Consider the following 17,435-nt stretch of genomic DNA (forward strand, 5'->3'; position numbering starts at 1 on the left):
CCCCCTTAAATTATACTAAAATGGGGCAACAGCATGAAAACCGGAGGACAGTAAAATAAAACAGGAGCGAAAAAACAAACAAATGACAAAACAAAAAAACAACGTGGATCTCGAGCACTGATGTACCAAAACTCAACATTATAAATTCTTCCATAAGAAGTGTGTAAGGACAGATTGGTACCAAAACCCGTACTTATCACAGAGGAGAAAGAGATGCCATCTACATCCCACAGTTGTACATAACTTTGCCCTTACAAGAGGATCTCATGACTCTAGGTCACGACTCAGACCGGAAGCAAAATAAATAAAGAAAAAAAACTGGATGCACTACGCCCCTACATAGACGCCGCAATGAAACTAAATGCAGAACCTATGAAAGGCTCAGTACTCCCTTTAAGCATCTGCCCTGACATCTCACAAATAAGCCTATTTGGGTTCCTAACACTCCTCCCACATCTCGTGACAACTGATGGAACTTGAGCACTCTGTGAACGTGTGCAAACTACCAACTCCGGCTCAACCTCAACTAGAATTGGGAGGTCACCATGGGCATCACATCTAGCTTCAGGTGAGTGTACTGTGTCACATACTGTGTCAGGGGGATAATCAGTGTGGCAGTCAGGTACAGAGTCATCAGGAACACTATCCAGCAACTCATCTGGTTGGTCTTCCTTCGAGGCATTCGGCACGGGCATAGTCCCTCCGTTGACTTCTTCCTCATGGATGCTCTCTGCCCCCGCGTGCTCAGGCGACTCCAAGACCCAGTCCCTGGTGCGCAACCGAGAGGCCTCTTCAACTTCAGAGGTGACAGAGCCCTGAACACTGGCACAGGAAGCTATAGACTGCGACTCCTCTAGGGATGCCGGGTTCCTATCTTGTTCCGGAACTGTCAAGAAGTCAACCGGAAGCAGCATGTTCCTGTGTACAACCTTCTCTCTATTCGTGACAACATCTCTGATCCTGTACACGTTGATGTCCGATCTCACAGACACCACATCGAAAGGAGTTGATTCCCACCGGTCTGCGATCTTCCTCTTCCCTCTCTCACCTCGATTGGCAAGCAGCACTTTGTCACCAACACCCAACGGCAGTCCTCTGACCTTCCGGTTGTACAGTTTGGCGTGGCGATCTTGTTCCCTGATGGCATTCCTTTGAGCGATCTGTGCTGCTTCAGAAAGATCTCTCCTCAGATGTTGCACAAACTCATGACGACTGACAACGGCATCATCCTCCAGCACATGATGAAACATGACATCCACGGGCAGCCGTGGGACCCGTCCGAACATCAGGTAGAATGGCGCGAAGCCCGTGGTCTCATGCACAGTGGAGTTGTAGCAGAAGGTCAGTGTCTGGAGCATCTGTGGCCACCTGGACTTGCTCAGTGGAGGGAGAGCCCTTATCATGCCTCCGAGGGTCCTGTTGAACCTCTCTGTGACGCCGTTGCCCATGGGGTGGTATGGAGTCGTATGGGACTTATGCACACCTGCCATCTCTAGTAGATCTTTTAGAGGCCGACTCTCAAAGTTAGCTCCCTGATCCGAATGGATTCTTTTGGGGAACCCATATATGCAAAAAAACGTGTCCCATAGACAGCGGGCAACTTGTTTCGCAGTCTGGTTCCGACAGGGGAAGGCAAGAGCTACTTTAGAAAAATGGTCCGTAACAACAAGAACATCAATGGTCTTCTTGTCGCTCTGCGGTCCAAAAATCGATGCACACTAAGTCCATAGGAGCTGAAGTGCGGATGCTCTCAAGAGGTGCTCGGGCGTGTGGTTCAGGAGTCTTCCCCAAAATACATCTCTGACAGTGCTTCACGTGATTCTCAACATCCCTCTGCATGCCTGTCCAGAAGAATCGTTCACTGGCCAGAGAGGATGATCTTGAGCGACCCTGGTGGCCAGCAGCATCGTGGACTCCATGCAAGACTTGTCGCTTCAGAGCTTCTGGAGTGACGAACTGAAAGATCCTCTTGTCCCTGATGCGGTCTCTCTTCACACGGTAGAGGAGTCCACTACGCACTCTCAGCTTCTTCCAGTGTTTCAACAGCTTGAGCACACAGCTAGACTCAGCTGCTCTCTCGTGTGCATTTGGTTTCCTATGTCGCTGCATATAAAAGAGAACCCTGCTCACTACAGCATCTTGTTGCTGGAGATTGTGTAATTGACTCTGTGGGATGGCGATGGAAGGGTCTTCCTCGGGCAATTGCAAATACTCCGGATTAATGTAGGGCAGCTGAGAAACACCCCCAGTGCGATGGAGGTCCATGACAGCAGACACCTCCTCAGCACTAATGGCACCTCCAGAAGACTCAGGACTCAGGACCTCATCTGTGTCGACATTAGTGTGCTGAACACCTTGACAGTTGGTAGTCAGCCGGAAAGCGTCCTGCACCGTACCAGCCACTACTCCATTCACCTGATCCAGCAAGGACAGGTAAGGCTCCCTCACCAGGCGATGGCTCACACAGGACTTAACAAATGGCTCACGGCTCAGCGCATCAGCGACTATGTTCCTAGGCCCTGGGATATAATTCAGATCGAAATCATATGCAGCAAGTTTGGCCACCCACCTCTGTTCGCATGCATCTAACTTGGGCTTCGTTAGGATGTAGGTCAAGGGGTTGTTATCCAACCACGCTGTGAAATGCACTCCCTTCAGCCAGTGGGAAAACTTCTCGCATACAGCCCACTTCAATGCCAGGAACTCAAGTCGGTGAGCTGGATAGTTCAACTGAGCATGTGACAGCGTCCTACTAGCGAAGGCAACTGGTCTTGCAACTTTATCACCAGGCTGGAGCTGAGAGATGACGGCGCCAATCCCATCGAATGAAGCATCCACTGCTAGGATAAATGGCGTTGCGAAATCAGGATGGGCCAGGGTTACAGAATGCAGGAGATCGCGCTTCAATGTCTCGAAAGCATCCCTACACTCGGGCGTCCAGTCAGCTGGTTTGAGCTTTACAAGATTGTGACATTTCTTCACTGGTTTTCTCCCTCTGCGTGCCTTTTCTCCAGCGTTCTGTCCAGAGAGAAGCTTGAATAGGGGTCTGGCCTTAGAGGAACAATCTTCAATGAAGTGCTGATAGTAAAGCATCATGCCCAAGAAGGACCTAATCTTCTTCTGTGAAGGAGACACCCCATCACTGTCCATCAGATCAGATACCTGTACTTGGCTAATGGCTTCAACCTTTCCAGGGTCCGTCTGCACTCCTGACTCATTGATGATATGGCCTAGAAACCGTACTGATTTCCGCAGAAGATAGCACTTCTTTGGAGCCAATTTGAGATTGTTGTACTTCAAACGAGAGAAAACCATCTCTAGACGCTCGAGTGCCAGCTGTTCTGTAGGAGCGAAGACCATAACATCGTCTAGGTAGCACAATAGACTGGTGAAATTCTGATCCCCAAAGATCGAGAGCATCATCCGCATGAATGTAGCCGGGCTGTTGGACAACCCTTGAGGCATCCGGTTATATTCATGCAGGCCAAAGGGAGAGGAGAACGCAGTGTATTTCCTGTGGTCCTCATGTAAAGGCACGTTGTAGAAACCAGAGGTAAGGTCCATTGTGGAGAAGTAGGCATTACCACCTAGTGCAGCCAGTGCGTCAGCCTGATGAGGCAGCGGATGTGCGTCTTTCGTTGTCCTCGCATTAAGCCATCTGAAGTCCGTACAGATGCGCAATCCTCCATCCTTCTTCCACACGAGAACCAAGGGCGAGGCATATTCGCTGTTGGACTTACGAATTATGCCCTTCTCCTCCATGCCGTTGATGGCAGACCTCAGCTTCTCGTAGTGGTTCGGTGGCACTCTGCGGTAGGGCAGGCGAAATGGCCTCTCGTCCACCAGATGTATCTTGTGCACGAAGTCAGACGCCTCACCACAGTCCAACTTGTGGCGTGAAAAGATTGACTCGTATTTCACAACAAGCTGACAAAGCTTCTCTCTCCACAGGTCAGAGACTTCACACGCGTCCAAGTCTAGGTCGCGTAGACCAAGTTCCTCTATTGCCTTTCTGATGTCTTCTTTGGGCCTTGCTACAGACTCACCAGTCACGGATTGTGGGGAAGACTGAATGTGGTCGGGCGGGGACAGATCTTCAGCGGCAATGCAGGGGAACACGTCCGCCAATTTGGTGTTTCGCTTCAGCACTACCGGCTCACCGGTGGGATTCACAACCTTCATAGGCAGCCATCGGTCGCCCCACATCGGCGTAACAACTCTGCCAACCAGAACTTTATTCGGTCTGCATCTGGACTGAGTTGGTTCCACAACCACCGTACTGCCCTCTGATATAGGTGCCGACACAGGGAGTCTGCCCCATACAAGATGCTCACTATTTGGCTGTAGCACCACACACTGTTGTAGCTTCAGTGTGCCAACCTTCTCAGGCACTGTCTCACCCCTCCATCTCTCTGTATTGGAAAGGAGAGAGAAGAAGTGATGACAGTCCCCATCACTGCCACCACCATGTTCAGATATCAGCCGCCAATAGCTGTCAGTCTTCCTCATCAACTCTAGGATTTTCTTGATGGCATTACTGCCTAGTATCATGTCATCGGTCTGTCCAGGCACCACAAGCATTGGGATGACCATCTTGCAGTCATACACCACCACATCGACATTGTATATTGCCTTAAGTACAACTCGGTGACCACCACATCCTATGATACTGACATCATCAGCGGGGCATCCTCTCAGATCAGGGTTACGCTGCAAGAGACGCGCCTCCGCAGCCTCGCTAAGCGTGCATGCCATAGAACCACTGTCTATCATCGCTCTAAGAGAGACATCTGCAGCGGAGACAGTGGTGTAGAATAAACTATCAGACCTTTGGACTCGGTGTAGACCTTGAAATACTACTGTTTTGTTCGAAGGCGCTCTGGAGATGAATGACTTGTATGTTGACTCACAATCAGCCATTTCATCATTGGGAGAGATATCAACAGGATCTGCACAGTCCTCCCTTGAATGCAGATCTATAAGTTTCCCTGCTGCGCCGACTGGGCACGCCCCTGCATCGGACACTTGGATCTGGGGTGTCCAGGCGAATGGCACTGGAAGCAGAGCCTCTGGTCACGGCAGTGAGTCCAAGCAGAGTGTCTAGCGTCGCCACACACAGCACACGGCAGGTTATTCAGACCCTCAATCCTGGGGGGGCTGGGTCTATACTGCTTGTTTGACATGTCCTTAGCAGGAGCAGACTTCTCCACTAGGACTTTCTCTAGCATTGAGATGATACATTCAAAGGCCTCTGCCCCCTTGTCTGGGCGAGTGTCCTGCTTTTCAGGTGAACACATATCAGTGCCTGACATCTCAACTCTGTTCACTAGCACACCCTCACTGGGCCTTTTACTCACGGCTGCGGCAGCACCGTTCGAGCACACCTGAGTGTGGAACTCGTCAAGTACATCTTGGACCTCTACAGCAGTCCACTTATCGATCGTCTTTGATCTGAAAGTCATGGCAAGCTCTTTGGATGGACAGTTCCTGATGAACATACGTGTCACCTCCAGGAGAGGGCACTCAAGTGTTTTACCTTGTTCTTTGAGGCGATCAGTGGCAACATCTGCAGCTTGATTGAGGCGTAGCCAGTAGTCATACACATCCTCACCACTCTTCAGCAGCGTGGTGTAGAAGTCGGCTAGGGGGATAGGTGAACAGGGAACAGCAGCAAAATGCTTACGTAGAAGACCATAGATGGCCTCTGGGTTTTCAGCGACATTAATGCCACTGCTCCTCGTCCCATACTTCACTACATCCTTAGCCCTGCCCCTGAGATGGGTGAATATTTCTTCCGCCTGCTGATCTGCTCTGATGTTCGCCTTTTTCACATAACTCCTCATTATGTCTTCCCACTCACGCACATTCACTGCGTCCTTATCATCCCCTCTGAACGTTGGAGGCTCCTTCACCCTCCTGTGAGGTACCAACTGGACTTGGGACAGGTCTAGACTCTGGGTGGATGTATCAGTGGGCGTGGTCTGTGCATGCGCAGTGCTAAGAGGAGGTAGCGTTGAGTCAAGGCGTGCAAGTATGCTATCTGCCAGCTGTAGACCAACATCTCTAATTATGTCACTCATCTGGCTCACTACATTAGGTAACTGGAAAGCAGAGATTGGGGATGGGGCATCACTGACCCGTGTGCTCGGTGCATGATCAATGTCGTGGCTCTGAGAAGGAACTGTGTCCCCACTAACTGAAAGGGCCCCAGCAGCATCCTGACTACCCACAACATGAACATCACCCCCCTGAACAGGACTATCATAACTCAATACCGGAATCCCCCTACCTCCACTGAGGAGGATCGCTCTACCCCTCCCAATGCTACTGCTTAGTGGCGTACTGAAACATCCTGGTCTGTGGCTCATGTTGAATTACAAATCAAGAAAACAGTACTATACAGACTAATCAGATAAAAGACCAGTAAAGAAAAATGTCACCAAAACAGCAATAAAACTAAAATAAATCACAGATCACATTCATTAATTCAACAATCCATTTGTGCATAACATCACCGAATGAACTGAGTGAACCCATACGCCGCCCACCAGACAGCACGCAGGAGCGGTCCAGCAGAGTGATCCAGTAGAGTGGTCCCGGGTCAAGGTGAAGAGTTGACTTCAGGTCCACAGGTCACGGCACCAATGTGACGGGGTGTATCTTTTCATTGAATCACTCTCAGCTGGATGGCTCACGTTCATTTATTCTGCAGAACAACAGTGCATCAATTTCTGCTTCATCAACGGAACGTGCAGGGTCATTGGTCTAATTTCGTCTCAGTGGTTAAGAATGCACTGAGACATATAGTAGTCACTCACACTACACAAATTATAACAATAATATAAAACAAAAATACAAAATGTGTAAACTACATACATCTTCACTTGTGTGATCGTATAGTGGTCTCCATTTGACAATAACAACAAGAAATCATGAACATCCAAATGCATGGAAAAACACAGCGCACTTGGGATACGCATGCGCACCACGTGCAAACATGGCCGCCACCTGACTGCTAGGTAAGCCGCGAGCGTGGTGCAAACTAGCGAGGTGGAAAACCCAACCTCATACAATACAGTCTACTAACAGAACAACAGACATATAATAACACAACAATAATAATATTACCTGCAGAACAACAGTGCATCAATTTCTGCTTCATCAACGGAACGTGCAGGGTCATTGGTCTAATTTCTAAAATGATATTACACACGAACAGTCACATTAGCGTCATCAATGCTAACAGCAGAAAACTCATTTTACCAATGCTATGATATGTTCCAAGTAAAATACAATACATGGGGAACTCAAAACAGCTATCTTAATCATCAAACATTCAAATAAAACATAGGTACATTAATAATCTCTTAAATTATATGCGATCTCAGACCCTGCAGAAAACATGACCTTACCGTCTCAGTGGTTAAGAATGCACTGAGGGAGATCACGTTACGTCCCGTGCAAATGCACTGTCCAGCTATATTTACACAGCATCCGGGTCACGGACACAGCATCCGGGTCACGGACACACCCCGGATATACCACGTCATTAAACCCTTAGAAGGCGCAGTTTATACCTATTTTAGTTATAATTGAACTTGCCCTTTTCTACTCCGTTACACATAGAAGATACAATCAGAATACAGTCTGCCATTCCTTCTCCCAGCATCGATTTGGTTTTCCTATCATGACTGAAGGACAGATGATTCACTTACTTACACAAGTTTGACTTCGGTAATAGGTCCAGTTGCAATATCATCAAGTTGGGAACAAAAGATGCCTCCTTCTAATCCATTTGTTCAATTTGTTTACAAAGTCCGGTAGTGGTTTGCTGTGTGATTTGCAGTATAGTTCCATATTCCCCCTGCGTGTTGGTCGCACGGCAGCGGAGACGGTCGCTGATAATTAAGACCAGCAGTAGAATGTTGCCAATAGACATATTACACAAAACACAAAACGAACAAAACAAATAAAAACACGAAGCAAACATTACTAGCCGCCATAGCCATGGTGAAGCAGGTGAACGAACGTGATCTGAAAGCTACGCCGGCCGTATGACATGACGTAAGCACGTACGATTCTTTGTGCATGTCCCAAAACCCCATAGACAAATGACCGAATGGCCTGAAGTTACCAAAATAGATTTTACATGCAAGTCTACGAGAACAGCCTAGTGCAATTTCGAGTAGATTGAAAGTTGCCCTGAAAGGGGCGGGACTTGAAGCTGATTGGAACATACTCCACAGAACACTAGCTGATTGGACTATGATATACTCCACAGAACACTAGCTGATTGGACTATACTCCACAGAACACTAGCTGATTGGACTATGATATTCAGAAGCAACACTGTCTAGAAGTCATAGGAAAAAAATCTCTCTCTTCTCCCTTTGGTGGGGCATTGTCCAATTGCCCCTAATGAACCAGCCTCCCCTGGTCAAATGAGGTCATTTCTGGACGTTATTTCGGACTATTTAGCTGGGGATCTCTTTTGGCAGCACCCCCAGTGGCAAAATCCATAATGTAACTTTAGGGGTATAGGAATTGGCCCTAGGCTAAAGTAAAAAAAAAAATCTATGATTTTCAGAATCGGAAAAATTAGGCTAACCTGTTTCAGCTTTAACGACAGCCCACACACATGGAATTGGACAATCTTTTGTATAAATGTTGTATTAGGGGGGGTGGAGGGAGAAATTAAATGGATGATCCATGAGAGATAATCATCCATGGATGCAGTAAGTTGCCAACAAGCCACTTGATGTTCTACCCTGTTGCCATTGGAGACAGGCAGTGTCTATCATTCAGTGCCACTAGTCTCTGGGCTTTCCCTATCCGTCTAACATCGGAAGCTCGCCGCCATCCTACTTTCCCAATTGGAGTTCCATGTTGCCAATTCTTTACCGCCTGCTGTCCGCCGAAGCACCGAACGCCTCTTCAGTTCTCCTCTCGGCTGTGCTTGGCGACCGTCACACTGGCTGTCAGGACCAGGAACGGCCACGGGCGAAGAGAGGTGTCGGCTAAGAGAAATAATGGGCTTTTCGGACCTTTAACAGCAATTTTAACAGTTACTTTTCAAATGTATATTTTACATTAAGTGCTAGAAAAAACATTCGGAATGAAATTCAAAACTACCCGTATCCATTTTTGTGTTTCTTTCGACACCGTGGAGCGCCGGGGGGAGAGCTATGTGCCTGACCTCTCTTGATAGCCATTTTTTGCAGACAAAGAGAGAGCTGTTCAGTAGGTAGTGGTTCCACAAGACAAAAGGGTAAGTTGTGAATATTTAAGCCATCGATTAGTCATATAATGCATCATTGCGCTAGTGGGTATCGATAGTTGACTGCTATGTATAAAGTACCTCTGCATAATTTCGACTCAGATGTTTCAAGTTAGCTTAGCCACTTCGCATGCTAGGCAGACCAACTCGATGATGCTAATCGCCGTTAGCTCGCTAACTCCCGCAGGGATCTGTCTAATTGCTGGAATGGAATGGAACGTTCCAGGTATGGAATGGAACGTTCCAGTGGTGGAATGTTGTCAAATGAACAAAGCATCTCGTTTTGTAAATCAAATTTCCCAATTATATTGGGAGCTCCTGATCAGCTTGGAAACTGATGAAAGACACATGTACAATACATACTTGAAACGATGTAATAAGGTTTCATGGGACGCTTTCGTTTCAGGGACTAGTCAGAGTCCCCGTAGCTACCGCTAGTTAGCTAGCTAGAGGGTGATCATTAACCAACGTTAGGGTAGCTATACGGGTCATTCGCATACTCTCCAACTAGCCATGCCAACCATATTGTTATGCTAACTTGAAACGGCAACATCAGGTCTAATATACACATTGCTCTAGATAGGTCCTCATGATGTAATGCTAGCTAGCTAGTGTTAGCTGGACAATGTCCAGACTGTACAGTGGTTGGTTGGTAGCTAGCTTACTGCGTAAGTACAGCCTGGGCCAGGAGAGTTACGAGCCGAGGCCTGTTCTGCACCCGTTTAAATGGCCCTGGCCTTCCTACCATCTGTTTTTGCGTCAATGTAATTTAAACGATGCACAACAATTAGACTGAATATCAAGCAATAATAATCTCCCAACACATATTTTTTGATTGTCCTATCTATGCAATCAACCATTTACAGTTGGGTGTCCAATTTTGTGATTGCATTAGTTAGTACTGTGCATGCAATATGCCATAGTCTAATTGTGGCTAACATGAAGTTTGACGCTTTTTACTATGACGAGTGATTGTCATTAGTATTGTGCTTTGAACATTTAGGCCTAGGAAAGTCATGCAGTGTTCCTGAAATACACTAACAGTAGTCTAGGCACTGCTAGGCAGTGGGACCAGCGGGCTCAGGTGGTAACTTGGCATGACAGGTTGGTGGATGGCCCATCTTTTGCCACTGCCAGCCCAGAAAGACCATGTGTGTGTGTCCACTACTGCTACCATTGATTACATTGCCAGACATTTCTTTAGCTTGCTCCTGATTTCTCCTCTGTGGGTGTCTTTCTTCTTCAGAATACCACGTTAAACAGTCATGGTTGGTAGTCCATCTTTTCCAGGACCAGCCTGTGAGAACTTCCCTCACCCGGTTGGTAGTCACCCAGCATTGTCATCCGTTATTGCATAAAGTTGAACACTTATTATCTGTCTGGCATAGGCCGTGTCAGACACACAGTCTGACTATAGAACAGAATGACAAGCTCCAGTCCAACTCAATTTGGCCATTGTCTACTGAGTTTGGTTTCCTCCTTGTACTTAATTGGTCCATTGAATAAAAATGTGTTTCCATTCAGAAAAGACATTCCGATGTTGTTTTAAATCCTGTAGACACATTTCGGTCTCACAATTCAGTGAAATTGTTATTTTTGGCTTTGGAATGGTGTGCATCTGTCCCCCTGAATATGTATACAGGCCAGGTAATGCAATGCAAGAATGGTTTCTCCAGGGAAGGAACTTGTGGTATCATGTTTCCCAGTAGGGTTGAGTATCACCAGGGCTTTATTGATCTCTCTAGCAATATTGATTATTCTAAATGATCCCATTCTTAAACAGTTGTAGTAAAGGTACTCACAAAATGTAGAATACAAATTGTGTGAATTGTGTAATATCCTGTATCATAATGTAGTCCACATTATTCATGATGGTATAGTAGTATCATTGTGTTGTGAGAAGCGACCTGTTTGAAACCTTGCACATGTCATTCAGCTAGTGAAATTAATGTTAACATACTAATGAAATTACTGACTTTCAGTGTGTCTATTGGATACGTTTCGTTAGATAGCTACTTGCTTTAGTTACGATGTGAAAGTAGGCCAAGTTAGAATTATGAACCAAACTTGTGCACATTTTGTACCAAGCAACTGTATGGATCAAATGTGACACGGTCTGGTCATTTGGGCCGCAAGTCGGCAACCAATCAAAATGTTCAGACTTTTATTTTGCAACACGGAAATACATTTCAACGTTGTTGAAAATTACAACACATACTCGCTTTTCAAACCATAATACTGCAATGGAATGGATTCAGTGAGTACTCCCCACTGCTACCTAGTTAACTATAGGCTAACACTACTTTACATTGTTAGCAGGCTCACAAAACAAGCTGTGTTAGTTGACTAGCGAGTGTGTCATTGATTTTCAACAAGGCTGAAATGTATCTAATCTGAACATTAAATCGGATGCCGACTTGCGGACCAATTCGGTTGTTAAGTCGTGACGTGTTTCCGGGTCCAACATTGGCTGAGGCGCTCTCTTCGAAATGCCTCAGTAATAATAATAATTCATTATATTTATATAGCGCTTTTCCGAGGCTCAAAGACGCTGACAAATATGGGAAAAACGGGAAAGTGCTGTGTCCCTTGTTGTATGAATAGATCCGAGTCTAAAAAACGATTGAACTGTCATTCTACCGCTGTAGTACACTGGTACTCTGGTGCAGGGAATTTCTGGTTTGGACCCGGAAATTGCTAAACGTCACGTTTGACGTCAGACTTAACAACCGAATTGACCAGACTGTGTCACAAATATAGGCCTAACGTTTTATGCATGTAAGAGATGAATGTTCACCACACAAGCACTTGGAGATTCATTGTACCATTTATTGAGAAGGCTACTGAAAGTACTGAATATTGACCGACTATTTCGCTGGATCATTTACAGTGATGGTCTCATGGGTTTACTGACACCCACGGAATCATGATAGATGACTCATGAATTAGTGTAAAGTACCAGAGAGAGCCCTCAGGGTTCCCCCAAGGGTTGACTGCGTTATCAAAACTGAGTTGCGTTTATTAATGTAAAAATCAAATGCTAGAAATATTTCCTTGGCTTCTCTGTGCTGTCGTGTATTTCTGCCCATAATATGGTAGAGAACATGTGTGATGACTTAGGTCATTTGAGGTTTTTGACTGCAGTTAGAATGATTTGACAGCGCTTGGAGCAACGCTCTACAGGGTTCTCAGAGAGTGTGAAAGGGCAGCTGCGCCACCTTGTTGACTTCGCTCCGCCACTATGTAAACATTTCAAACCCAATGAAACTTTCTTTGGTTATCAATGACATTGTTGAAAGCGTAACAGTTATTATGTTCATCGATTGATTCAGTGTTCTCGATGTATTTTCTGTGCATTTTGACATGAATGAATACAAGTTGTTTTTGTTGATTCAGTCTAGCGCGACCTTCGAAAATCCTGGGGAGAACCCTGCTATATGTTGAGACATCTGCTGCTGAAATGCACTGAATTAAACGAGGAACATGATGACACTTTAGTTTTTAACAACGATGTCGTTGACATTGGAAGATAGTTAGTTGTATATCTATTAGTTAACAGTAATAAGTGACAACAGATTATGATTCGTTTGTTTATTTAATCATTTATTTTGGCTCCGTCAACAAAAAATTGTTCTGCAACTGGACTGTTGCCTAGTAACCTGAACATAAGCAGCCGGTTGCACCACGTCTTACTAAGTACAAACTAAACCTAGTTATAGCGGAAGTATAAATCAAGATTTAGTCTCTACTAAACTTGAATGGGTTGCACCAAGCACACTAGTTATGACGTAGACCTTAGTAACTACTAAATATTTATACACCCCTAAGGTGGTGTAAGTTATAACTAACTCGTAGCCAACCATAGTTTCCTCAGCGGAGATAAAGTAGCCTGCGGAAGCAGGCTAGCTACTTTGTATTAACGGTCATTTCGGAGTGATACATATAGTTAAAAGTCCCAGTGCTGTTATACTGTATATCGGCACTCATGGAATGCCTCTTGTCCAATCAAATTACTTGGTCGGATCTAACTGTTGTATAATAGATAATTATTAATTACAATCAAATACAATGAGTCAAATCTAGTTAGTAGTTCCTAGAAATTCACAATGGTGGTTTTCGTAACAACTAGTGGACAACAGCAGAGCAGTACTATTCCATGTAAGATAGATAAATGGCACAAACTTCATACTAATATTTTGTAGCGGATTTATTACAATTCACTGCCATCACGATTATCCTCTGGTGTTCAGGCTGTGATACGCGTCATGGTCAGATTTAACCAAACAACAGACAGGCTAGGGATGCCCACATACCGTTTTTTGCGACTGATATGGATCACCTATAACCTATGAGCAATATCGACCGATATAGGCTACTGCCCATACCGATCAAATAATAGCCCAATACTAATAGGCTAATAAATAAATATGAATCAAAATAAAAACTAAAATGAGTGTGGATGAGACATTTAACATTTAGAGCATCTGATAAAGAGAGGCCTCTGCCTAAATGTCTTTTAAAAAATGTCCACAAACCTTTTGATGGCTGATAGACCTTTTGATACATTTCTTCACTCTTGTTTTAATATGTTGATCATCTTTATTCGTAGGATTCCCTGCACTGTTAACTCTCCATCTGGGCAGTGAGATGGATGCTTCTGCTTATTCAGTGTCAGAGAGCCAGAGGACACACCTTGGGTCCCCTGATGCAGAGACAGAAGGACAGAACCACCGGAAGGACAATCTTATTAGGCTCCAGCCACCACCACTACCACCAACTCCCACCCACAGTAGGAACCATCACTCTCCCAACATTAAAGAAGAGTACGACACACCGTGGGATAGGTTTTTACGGGACTACATCAAAACCCAAAAGGCCAAAGATGAGATGCTCAGCACAAATGCCTCAGGGCAAGATGCACATGCTCTTAAAGAGGGGCATCGACTCTCTGAAGCACCGAATGACATGGATAGTGACAGTAACGCCAGTTCAGAGGTCAAGACTAGAGGTCAAGAGGTCAAGATCGAAGAGTGCTATGGTAGGAATTCCTCTCAACAAAGGCCAACCACAGGCCGCGCTAGGGCGGACCAATCACATCCTGGATGTGAGTCAGGTGGTCACAAGAGCAGCTCAGTGATTGGATTACAGGAACAGCAGAGAAGGACAGCGGCAGGGCACATCTCTGGGCAAACGAAACATGGTTGTGGTCATGACGACATGCGCCAGTGCTACGTCCAGTGTGGGAAGAAAGTAAACATGGCGGATATTGTGACAATACAGCAGCAAATTAGAAGACGAGAGCAACACCATTGTGCTCCAACTGATCAGTAAGTCACACACATGCTGTGAATCCTGTCCACAAGTATTGTGTTCAATAATTCACCATAGGGTGCCAGGTGTCAAGTATGCAAATGGTGGTCATTTAATTGATATGGTGAATAATACTGCCAGTTGCATGACTAATAAGTCGATTTGTAATAGCTTAGTAACACATTTCAACAGTAGCTAAACAGTTGGTAATTAAAGGGCAGAACTATAAGCACATCTAATGGATGAATGTCATGTATGATATCGCAGAAAGCTAGCTTGAAAGGGAGCTGCCAGTCAAGCGTGCAAAGTCCACAACCATACAGCCCTCGGAACTGTCTGACCAGGAAGTTGAGCCTAACAAGAAGCTTATTTCCATAGTTTATTTTGTGTTAACATTTTTCCTGGACACAAAATACAATTGGAACCATTCAATGTCTACTTTCCAGACCCTTTAATTACAACAAATGCAATCAGTAATCCATAGATTATTGCATTTGCAGGACGTGTCCTGTCAGTCTAGATGGGAGTTCAGTGAACTGTTTGTCTGTCATTTCTAATCAACCCTGCGTTGTTTGTTCCTCCAGTGTTTCTAGCCGCAGGTCCTCTTCAGCTCATGTAACCATGGTAACCATGTATGAACCAGAATGCACCGAGTCCCCCGGATCTGGCTGTGGTTCTCCATCCCTGAAAAGCCCACAGTGGGGTCCAGAGATGGTGGCAGTGAAGCTGGAGGAAGAAGATGTAGAGGAGTATGGTGTGATGGTAAAAGAAGAGGATGGAGGAGACCAAATGAGAGAGGAGGGAGTGATGGTAAAAGAAGAGGACAGAGGAAGAGTGGAGATGAAAGACAGTGAGATGGATGGTAAGTCTTTTTTTTGGTAAGTGTAATTGCACTGTTGTAAAATCAGTGCTACCAGTGTAAGGAAGCATATAGTGGACCTAATTCAAATGTTAATGCAATTTGAGATTGCAATTGCATGTTCCACTTTTGCACGCATTCTTTCGGTCAATATTCAAAATCAAATGCAATCATATGATTTGCATTTTCATTTTCATGTAGCTGGTATGCAAGGTCATTCTGAAAAAAGTTCATTGTGAACTGAAAATTACTATGCAATCCCACAATAGCATTTTCCACTTTTTCCTGCATTACTTGAGTCAATATGACAATTGTAATGCAATAATGTGATTAGCGTTTGCATTTCCATGTTCTAGTAAACACATCCGCTTCGTAGCTGACACAGTGTTTCCTCTATATGCATTTATTGGTGGCGGGCCGCCACGAATGAATTTCCTCCGCCACGAATTGATTCAGTCCACAAAAAAAAAAGTACATTTTTTTTTTTTTTTTTTTTTTACATTTTAGCTGATTAAAATATATCTGATCCTAGATCAGCGCTATAATGGATGTTGACTAAAAGTGCACCTAAATCCACGCCCATCTCTCTCTAACCGCTGATCCAAAATCAGATTAATGACATTAGGGCTACTCCTGATTGGTCTAAATGTGAACCGGCATGAGAACCGTGCAGACTCAACCATCCCCGCTCAGCTTCCGAAATGCTCGGGCGCCTGTGTTTTCTCCTCGCAAATAACGGGCTAAAAGTCACCGGTAGTACCATCTAAAAGATACAAAAAGCTGATCTAGCTAGCTAGGTGCACAAATAAGATATCACGTTAAATAACAGCGACAGATGGATGGATTTGTCAAGAAAAAAGATGTCCCAGACACTTCAGACATTGCTGAAGCTAGCAGTGGCTATGAGCGATACGAAACTGCATGGCTGGGTGCCGTATTGCAGGATTTAAGTTTCTCTATATATTTCGGGACGAGGAGCAGCATGGCATGGTCGGACCTTCCCAGCGGTGCCCTCGGGAACGAACGGTAAGCCTCGTTGATAGTAACGTAGCAGTGGTCTAGTATGTTAGCTCCTCTGCTGGGGCATGACACCTGTAGTTTGTAATTGGGAAGTTCTGTTGGTGTGATTAAAATCGCCGAGCACAATAACTGCTGCGTCGGGATTAGAGTTTTCCACAGAGGAGATGTAGGTAATACTTGGGACATTGCAATTGAAATTGCGTTCAAAGTAAAACACACACACACACACGCAAATATTGACAGTAGAGCTTGGCTTGATAGTGTATATCCCCCCTGTGCTGGGTCGCCTCCACACCTGGCACCACAGAGGCCCGTTAATAAGACTGCTGTCTGTGGATTAGTTCGAAAAAAATGTGTCCAATACAACGTTGTAGTTGTTTAGTACAAATGGGTCTATCTATAGCAGCTAGGTAACATTAGTCCTGTATCAGAGGTGTGTTGTTGGGTCTTGTAGCAGGGTTAGCTATAGCAGCTAGGTAACATTAGTCCTGTATCAGAGTTGTGTTGTTGGGTCTTGTACAGTTGCTCAAAATGCAGATAAGAGAAAGTATAGGCTAATATCAAACCACAATCCTAGAGATGACTAACTCAAACGTACGCATAACTAAATAAAAGCAGGCCAACTAACGACAGCTACACGCCCTCAACTGGGAACATAAAGGATAAATGAATTTTGCAATCGAACGTGTCCTACAGCGACAGCTGGTCGTGCAAATGAGGATCTGGGAAGATTTTTGTAGCTTTTTTTTTTTATTTTTAATTTGGTCGTTGTTTTGAGCGCGCGTGCGCGTTTCATGCGCGTGCACGCGAAAAGAAAATCGCGCGCGCTGCGCGCACGGACAGCGCTATCCGCCACCAATGGAAAAATTCCTGGAGGAAACACTGTGACAACATTCAAATGTTGACCATTTCATGCAATAATGGTATTGCATGAAACACACACGCTTATAGGCTAATATGTTAGAATAT

The sequence above is a fragment of the Nansenia antarctica genome (assembly GCF_963989245.1).
Source record: "Nansenia antarctica genome assembly, chromosome: 1".
NCBI lineage: Eukaryota > Metazoa > Chordata > Actinopteri > Argentiniformes > Microstomatidae > Nansenia > Nansenia antarctica.